The sequence below is a fragment of the Polypterus senegalus genome, chromosome 10 (assembly GCF_016835505.1).
Source record: "Polypterus senegalus isolate Bchr_013 chromosome 10, ASM1683550v1, whole genome shotgun sequence".
NCBI lineage: Eukaryota > Metazoa > Chordata > Cladistia > Polypteriformes > Polypteridae > Polypterus > Polypterus senegalus.
In genome coordinates, this window is record NC_053163.1 from 140,187,716 (window position 1) to 140,197,483 (window position 9,768).

Below are 9,768 nucleotides of genomic sequence, written 5' to 3' on the forward strand. Positions count from 1 at the left end.
GGATAGTGATTGGTGAAATCTGCATTGACGTCACATCCTGCATAGTGCACGCGCCTTAATGTCAGTGAGTCATGTGAAGGTAGAAAAAGAAGTCATTAAATATCAACTGCTACAGTTGGAAGCAACAATCAAAATCGGTAAAGGAGGATGGTGCCATAAACGATGTTGTGATAAACAGAAAAAGTACAATTTAAAGTTAAAGTTGTTGATTTGAGCGAGGACGAGTCATGTTTAATGTTCTGCTCACAAGCTTGAATTTGACATTTCCTGCGATTCAGAGCTTTTTGACACTTGGATTTATTTGGCTTACATGTGCTGCAGTTGTATTTATTTAGAAAAATAATTTAATTATCTTATTAAACATGTCTATGTTTTTCTGTGTGTATTTGGTTACATGGTTTATCTTTTTCCTAAACGTTAGAGTGGCAGCGCTGCATAATTACACCCCGCGTCCTACTTACTTTCTGAATGCCACCCTTCAGGAGCGTCCTTTTCCGAGGCCGTCCTGTAAACGGACATTGCTGTAACTGTCAAATTGTGCATGAAATCGAGGTCCTAAATACGTCACTGTCTACAGGTCTAGCTGTGGCGATTCCTCTCAAAGGAAAGGGGGTGCCCGGGTGCCATTTACAACTTCGCTCAGGGCAGCAAAAGTCGTAGATCCGGCTCTGGACGACGTCGCTCTTACCCGTGCTGAGGACAAAATGCTTCCCCGCACTCTCGGTCTCGAAGCTGGGCAAACGCCGACTGTATTAAGCTTTGGCCAAGTATAGCGCTCCTCCGACTGTTATATAATTGTGAATGTTAAGCTGATACTAAACAGAAGCTAAAGTGCAATCTACCTTTAGTGTTTCTGATTCTTTCTTCCTTTTAGAATCACCGCCGTACCGCTAGGGAAACATAATATGCAGCTACACAGTATATTTGGTTTAGTTAAGGCTGCAGTCTCTAACAGGCCTTTTCCCAGTGAGTGTGCGCCCCCTGCTGGATACAGCGAGATGCAGCCCAGAGGCACGACGCTACGGCAGAATGGACATTTTTCCTTAATTTTGTTAGACTTTTGAATGCCATGTGACTCTCAGTAGATGTCTTTCTCTTTGCTTTTTGGTTTTTATTGTAGCATTTTTTGGAGTGCAGAGTATTGCAAACTCTACAGTACATCTTGCCCTTGCAGTGATTTTTTTTTTCTGAATCAAACATTTTTGCTAAACAATGCGTTTCTTTTATTGCAGTTGGTTTCCTCTACGATAACTCAACTTGTAAAAGAGCTCCTCCACCTGAGACAATGTTCTGCAATTCTACGATCCCCTTTTGGGCTGGCAGCGTTTTCATTTGCTGATGTCGTGTGTGAGGAGCGCTCAGTGGAGTTTATACAGTGGATCAGTACTCAGACCCCCTGACTTTCTGCACACTTTATTGTGTTGTAGTTTTCTTTTCAAACAGATTAATTTTGCCAGTTTTGCCCATCAATGTATACTCAATACCCCATAATGACAAAGTAAAAACGTGCTTTCAGAAAGGTTTACAAGTATATAAAAAAAAAAAATCCCAAACTGACAATTCTCTGTGTGTTCAGACCCCTTTGCTGTGGCACCCTAAATTGTGCTCAGGTGTCTCCAGTTTGCTTTAATTCTCCTTGAGATGTTTCCAGAACTGAACTGGGGTCCACCAGAGTCAAACTGAACTGACTGGACATCATTTAGAAAGGGACACGCCTGCGTACAGAAGGTCCAAAATTCACTTGTCTGCACTAAAAACCAAACCATGGAGTTCAAGGAACCCTCTGTAGACCTCCGTGATCTAATTGTGGTGAGGTGCAGATTCAGGGCAAGGGGATAACATCATTTCTAAACCTTTGAGTTCTCCCAGGAGCACAGTGGCCTTAATAATTGTGAAATGGATAAAGTTTGGAACCACGACAACAACAACAACATTTATTTCTATAGCACATTTTCATACAAATAATGTAGCTCAAAGTGCTTTACATGATGAAGAAAAGATAAATAAAAGACAAAGTAAGAATTAAAATAAGGGAACACTAATTAACATAGATTAAGAGTAAGGTCCAATGGACAGGGAGGACAGAAAAAACAAACAAACAAAAAAAAAACTCCAGACGGCTGGAGAGAAAAAAATAAAATCTACAGGGGTTCCAGGCCACGAGACCACTCAGCCCCCTCTGGGCATTCTGCCTAACATAAATAATCAGTCCTCATTGTATTCAAAGTTTTCATGGAAGGACTTGATGATGACGGTCACGTGGACTTCTAGCCTTTAATCCATCAATGTAAGGACATCACGGTGCTTTGATCAGGTGGTGGCGGCGTAGGTCACTACCACAGAAAACCAGAAAAGAAACAGAAGAGAGAGTAGGGGTTAGTACAGATTGTGGAGCAAACACCATGAATAGCAATTCATTCTTCTGGCCAAAACTGAGTAACCAGACAAGGTCGGCCTTAGTCAGGGAGGTGAGCCAGAACCCAATGGTCACTCTGAAAGAGCTTCTGAAGTCCTCTGCCGAGATGGGAGAACTTGTCAGAAGATCGACTATCTGAGCAGCACTCCATCAGTCAGGCATTGTAGTAAAGTGGCTGGACAGAAGACACTCTTGAGTAAAACACATATGACAGTTTACAGGACTGTGACAGCATGACAAGAAAGACCAGACACTGATCATTACCTGCCAAAATACAATCCCTACAGTGAAGCAGGATGGTGGCAGCATCAAGCTATGGAGGCGAGTAGGGACAGAGAGACTAATCAGAATTAAGGGTAGGATGACTGCAGTCAAATACAGAGAGGTCCCTGAAGAAAACCTGCTCCAGAGCGCACACAACATCAGACAGGGGTGACGATTCAACTTACAGCACGACAATGGCCTGAAGCACACGGCCATGACAACACTCGAGTGACTTTAGGACCAGTGTCCACGTGTCCTTGAGTGGCCCTGCCAAAGCCCAGATTTAAGCCCCATCCGTGGAGCACCCAGAAGATGGCAGCCTACAGACGCTCCCCATTCAGGCTAATGAAGCTTGAGAGGGTCTGCCAGGAAGAATGGGATAAACTCATCAAATCCAGGGGTGCAAAGCTCAAGAAAGACCAAGAAGACTCACAACTAAAACTGTTGCCAAAGGGGCTTCTATAAAGTACTGAACTAAGGATCTGAATACTTCAATGGATGTCAGATTTCAGTTTTTGATTTTTTAATAAATTTGAAAACATTCCTAAAAACATGTTTTCAGTTTGTTGTTATGGGTTATTTAGTGAAGATTAATAGATGTAAACAACAAATTCACTCATTTAAAATGCAATCTACAACACAATAAAATGGACAATAAAGTAGGGGTTTGAATTCTTCCAGAATCCACTGCTGAGTTTTGAGCCCATTGTTTAGTTTTGCCTGAACAATCAAAAGTTTTGTGAATGTAGTGTGGAGATTTGGTTTTGTGTTTAGAGTTTAAGTGTCTTAGCAATTATGAAATATTGTAATACAGAGATTGTATTTGGTTATTTGCGTATGCGTTCACTCCGCGGTTATTTGCAAAGCGTAAAGCGCGCTGATCTCACGAGTCCTTTTGCTGTTCTCTCCATTTAGCGGCAACACAGCGCCCTCTCCCGGTGGCCACGAATTCTAAACCAAAAGAGAAAGTCTACTTGAACGAAAAAGAACTCTAGTTACGGAAACGAAAGCGTTAAACGTCAGCCAATCCGCTTTGCAGTCTCGAAAGCCCAGCGGCGAGTTGCAGAACTGCAAGCAGCGAGTGGCGCTTGTCGGCATAGACATATATACTGTATAGGGTGGTCCCGATCTGACTATGCAATTTTCATTACGCCATAACTTATTAAGTTTATTGCATAGAAAATCACCCGGAAAATCCCGGACCATCGAGAAGTGTGCGAACTGACAACATGAAGAATCGTCTTCGCGCCGAACTGGAATCGTTTCCGCATAAATCAAATTCATGCAGACGATCTGGATCTGCATAATTCGATCTGAACCACCCATAGATAGACGCCACATTCACTGTGTTGCCCAGTCGACATGATAGTCAGGGCATCCGCCATATTGCGAGTGGCAAAAGTGCCATTTAAACTAATACAGGTAGACGTGGAAACCGGGTTTTCTAATGAAAAAACAATAACGTTTAAAACAGTTTCGTTTACATACAGCAATAGATTTTGGCGAATTGTTTAAAAGCAATTATTTATATGCATTTATACACTAATAATGGCAATTATTAAATAATAATAATTATTATTATCCATCCATTTTCTAACCCGCTGAATCCGAATACAGGGCCACGGGGGTCTGCTGGAGCCAATCCCAGCCAACAAGGCAGGAACCAATCCTAGGCAGGGTGCCAACCCACACACACACAAACACCAAGCACACACTATGGCCAATTTAGAATCGCCAATCCACCTAACCTGCATGTCTTTGGATTGTGGGAGGACACCGGAGCGCCCGGAGGAAACCCACACAGACACGGGGAGAACATGCAAACTTATTATTATTATTATTATTATTATTATTATTATTATTATTAAATAATTCCTGCCATATAAGTAACATTTCTCGGACTGCCTTTTTCCATCTCCGAAACATTTCTAGACTTCGCCCTGTTCTTACGCAACACAGTACTGAAGTATTGGTTAATGCCCGAGTCACCTCACGTATAGATTACTGTAATGCTATTCAATCTGGAATCCCACAAAAACGTATCGATCGCTTACAACTTCTTCAAAATTTTGCTGTTAGGATAATAACCTGCTGTTCCAAATCCACTGAACATATTGCACCTATTCTCTCTCAGCTTCACTGGCTCCCTGTTCACTACTGAATACAATACTAAATCCCGCTCTTAACATTTAAAGCTCCCCCCCAACCTCACTGATCTCCGACAGACTTACACTCCCTCTCGCTCACTCAGATCCTGTAATTTTAGAGTATTTAGTCTGGCAATATGGTGCAGCCTTAGACAGAACTAAAGACATGAGCATGAAATGATGGTTGTCAATTTCAAACTGTGTTTCCTTCAATGTGATCCTTGAGAAAAAAAACACATCATCTGAATCAATCTCAGCCCGAACAAACCGATTGATCAAAGCTACACTGACAGCTTGTATTTCACAGAAACGATCCGTATTGTTTAGTTTGATGTATGACACGACGTGATGGCAGAAACACTCTGAACTTCACAATGATGCGTATTATTTGGTTTCTGAACTGGCCTTTGACCCGACGTTACTTTCCGGGCTTTGCCGAGATCTGCCGAAACCTTCCAAAAGTAATTTTACGAAGTCAGTCCTGAAACGACGGAGACGTCACTTCCGGGTGTGTAACTGCGGGTCTCCAAGTGAGGTGACGTATGGTACTGAGGCTCTGCAAGTGATATTATTGGGCTTGTCGGGCCGCGTCTCCCAAAAAGATTGAGGCATTGACGTAGCATTGTCTTTGCGAGGTAGAATCACTTGAATTCATATATATGTGCGGTCCTTCTCTTTTTACTGAAAAAGTAATTACTAAAAAAAAAATACTACGTGGATTGACACCTAGTCCCGCTTTGTTTCCAGCGTCTCGTTCAGTGCTATCTGTAGAGCTATCAACTTATCGATTCCCCTGCCTTGACACGCAGGTTAGAAAATGGATGGGTGTATAACTGCAAAATAAATCAGAAATAAACAGATATATCATAAGCTTTCATTTCATCAATTAAGACACGCTAGCAAACTGCTTTATAAGCATTGTAAAATCAGTGACGTAACGTGGTTCTATGGTGTAATGGTTAGCACTCTGGACTTTGAATCCAGCGATCCGAGTTCAAATCTCGGTAGAACCTGATTTTTTTTTCTCTCCTTAGTATTAAGCCTCTTTTAAATTATATTTTTGAGTTTATCGTCATTTTTTCCTTTTATAAGGCCTCCAGAGTTTACTAACTTTATTTAAAACCTTACACCAAATCCAATAACATTTGCTATCTGCTGTTTCCGTAACGTGAACTCCGCAGTGGAAATGAAGTAAGAGTCCGCCTGCGATGTTCTTCCTGCTGCGGTTCATCAAGTCACGTGTCCCTAAACCCAGTTTTAATATCTCTGCTGCTTATCACTTGACAACATATTTTCTCAAAAGTTTTGTTTCTTGAAGAAATTTTAGTATTGATAGACAACATCACACTGAGCACCAATATCATTTCAGATTCATTTATCACGTAGGAATTTGGAGAAACGTGAAATTAATTTAGCGTGTTTTATCGCTTAATGATGCTGACATATTTTAGCCTAGTTAGTTCTACTGAGCTCAATTCTTGTGCTGCTGATTTTCGTTTGTATTCCATATCTGACGCTCAGCATCAACAATAACAGTTGGCCAGCACTGATGAATTCCACGTGCCCTGTTCCTGCAATGTCCTGGCGAAACCTTTCACCATCTGCCCCAAGATTTCAGGGAGTGTAAATGCACAAAATGAATCTTTGGCGACATGTTGTACTGCACGCTTTTGTATGTTTGACGCATCCTGTCAACCAGCTAGATGTAGTTTGGTTCTCCGTAGGTAAGTTCCCAAGGAATTTTTTTCAGCAATCAGGGCATACCTGTGGTCTGAATGTGGACCCCAATGCCCCAGAACAGTGATGGGACAGTAGAAATGGTGCCTTCCTTAGGATGAGACGTACATCTGAGGTCCTCACTCTCTCTGGCCGTTAAAGATCCCTGGGTAGCATTTGTAAAGAGTAGGGTGTAGCCCGATATCCAGGCTAAATTGCCGACCGTGGCCTGGTCATTCTGACCCCCTAATCACCCCCTGTCTCTAATTGGCTATCACTTCACCTCCTAATAGTTAATGTGTGTGGTGAGCATACTGCTGCAAAAATGGCTGCTGTCACATCATCCAGGTGGATGCTACACATTTGTGGTGGTTGAAGTGGCCCCTTACTCACTATGAAAAGCACTCTGAGCAATGAGAAAACGCTATATAAACATAAAGAATTATTATTACTATTAATTGAAGGCCTCAAAGTCTTCTCACTGACTCCAAATCACACCACCACAAACCTCATCCCAGTATATTCCAGGGCCTGGACAGATTATGGTGTCTAAGAATCTCTTGCTTTGGCGTATATTTGACAAAAGCCAAAAAATTACTGAAGTCAACCACACTTCCATCATAACACCATTATATTATGCAAGCTAGTTGTGAGAAAATCATTTCATGCCAAATACAAATATGTAGTGCTGAACGTAGCGATTCTCTCTAACTTGTTTTTAAGGTTAGCGATCTGTAAAACTTGTGAGCATTTGACAGATTGTGAATTAATGAAGGTTCATCTCCACTCGTCACTTTCGGAAAAACAAAACAAGATGCAACATTAAAAGCAATCCTGCATGAAGTTAAACAACTCTGGCTAGAAACCCGCCAAAAAGAAGGCCTTCAGCAAATGGTGGTTGTGGGGTATTTATCCAAATTCCAGGACCACCAGCCCCTATTGCTCTCCCTCTGCATGCTGGGAAGGCGTTCCTCTTCCAAAGAGAAGGAAGCTTATCGTTCTTCCTCCCCTTTAATTTTTTTTCGGAACGATGTCAGTTGAAAATGCAAACCTGATCTAACCCTGCAGACAAGCGAGGTCTATCAGATCAAGTAAAGCGCGTATCTCAGACCCTCTCTGTCTGCTCACGACTTGATAGCAGTTGACCAAGTTAAAAAAATACTGTCATGTCACTTGTGATTGGGTCAGCTAAAGAAACAGCAGCAGTCAGTGTGACCGACCATCAGACCCCCTAATCTCATACCAGCAAGAGTGGCGTTTGGGGTGGTAAGTGGAGCGACCATCCCAGGCCCTGCGCCTAAGGGGGCCCCGTTTTGAGCGCTGCGTGTCCCGTTCGAGCGGATTTGTCAAGTTATATTCCCCAGTATGTATGTATATATATATTTGAGATGCTTCTAAGAGGAACTCTTTTAAAATCCCTCTTCAACGTCACATTCTGTACACTTACATCTTTGAAAATATTCTTTAGTCCAAATATTAATACAGAAACACATATCACTAATGCTAACCGGCTGACATGACTTCAACCTGAATTACGACTATGACATCCAGCATATCGAGACTCGGAGGGTACTTACAGCCTGGGTACGTTTTCTAGAAGATGGCCCTGCTAATTTCCGCACGACACCGCATCACATTTCACATTGTTGTGATATTGTCATGAATTAGGAGTTACACTTTTTTAATAGATTACTAGGGGGCTTTTCCCTCTGCTCGCTTCACTCGCCAGACCTGCACTGCGTGTTAGCCTCTTTGCAGTTCAGCCGCTCATGTATGGGAATGCGGATGTACAATTTAAACAGATTGCTATTTTCATGGGAATTGTTACATATGCATAATAGAACTAAGTATTTTACATTACAGCAGTTATTACTCATAGTAAAAACTAGTAAAACGTAACAATTTGAAAGTAAATTATGTTTCATGTTGCATTAGAGGTATCCGTTGTGTAACACGATTTTGTTCTGTTTGGCTTTGAAATTAACACGCAAATACTTTTTAAACTCACACTTTTACTGTAAAACTTCAGTAAAAACAATTTCAATATTGCTTTGAATTTTGATTCTGTGTTTGGACTTTCATCGTGACAATGCAACGTATAACTGCCAGTGATTGAATTTTGTTTCTTTCTCTCTATTAAATAAAACGACTTTTTTGAATGTTTTGCTCTGAGATTTGTTAATTGTCTTTGCAAAAGCTATTCTAACGGGAAACTGTTAACATTTAATATGAATGGCATATCAAGATCTCCTTTGGTGTCTAACGGTATCTCCTGAAGATGTACTACATTACCTTTCTTGGATTCAGCCTTCTTTCTACAGTAATTTGTGCGGCGGAAGACCGGACGGTGTTAACGCTTGTAGATATTCTTCATGATATTGTAAGTTGATGTTTTCATCTTCCGCACCATCGCCACCAACTGCTTCAGCATAGAATATTGATACGCATTTCACCAATTTGCTGTGTAACCGCGTTAATTTCTTTAACTTCATCGTTTCTCGGTGCTAGGATTGCCCGTGTACTCATTTTTTCTGTTGATAACCCTTCGTAATGAAATTCTTTAATAAGATTTGGACATAATACGTCATCTTTAATTGGGAACTTAAAGTGAGGAAAACATTTAAATTTATAAGAACTGAGAGAGCAGGAACTGTGTCTGTAAAAAGCATGGACACGAATGAGACTTGAGAGGACCGTGTGCGTGGTTGAATGTGATTGAGAGGAGGACGTGACTTGAAAAAATCTTGTGGCCAAAGTCTCGTCTCATCCAAGGATTTTTTTATACAGTACAGAAATATCCTTATATTTTGATAAAGTCTGCATGTTATCTTGCACAAATTTATCTGAATACTGTAATGAGAAAATCTGGTGTATGTTAACATTATTTTTATTAAATTCGCACGCACGTTTATACAGGCCACACATACCGGTAACAGCGTTTGACGTAAGCGGCCCTGCGTGGGGTTGGTCAGCCATAGGCACTCCCCGCACACTCCTGAGGCCACCTCTGCACACCAAAGCTGGACTGACGTTTACAATCAACTGGAGCTTTCACTGTGGCCTGCTGCCTGACCGGGCCTGGCATACAGAGCAACCAGTGAAATAAACTAATAGTGAAAGTATGTAATGCTATTATAATGGAAAACGAGCAGACGTTATCGCTCTGCAGTGGGCACAGATCCTTTCGGTTTAACTTAGGAGGGTTTCTTTTATGGTTTCTTGTTT

At 41.5% G+C, this 9,768-nt stretch overlaps 1 non-coding gene across 1 annotated transcript; it reads left to right on the forward strand.

The window, feature by feature from the left end:
- The first annotated feature begins 5,768 nt into the window (after positions 1–5,768).
- trnaq-uug lies at positions 5,769–5,840 on the forward strand. Its single transcript has one exon. It is a non-coding gene; the product is annotated as a tRNA-Gln (tRNA).
- The last annotated feature ends 3,928 nt before the right edge of the window (positions 5,841–9,768 follow it).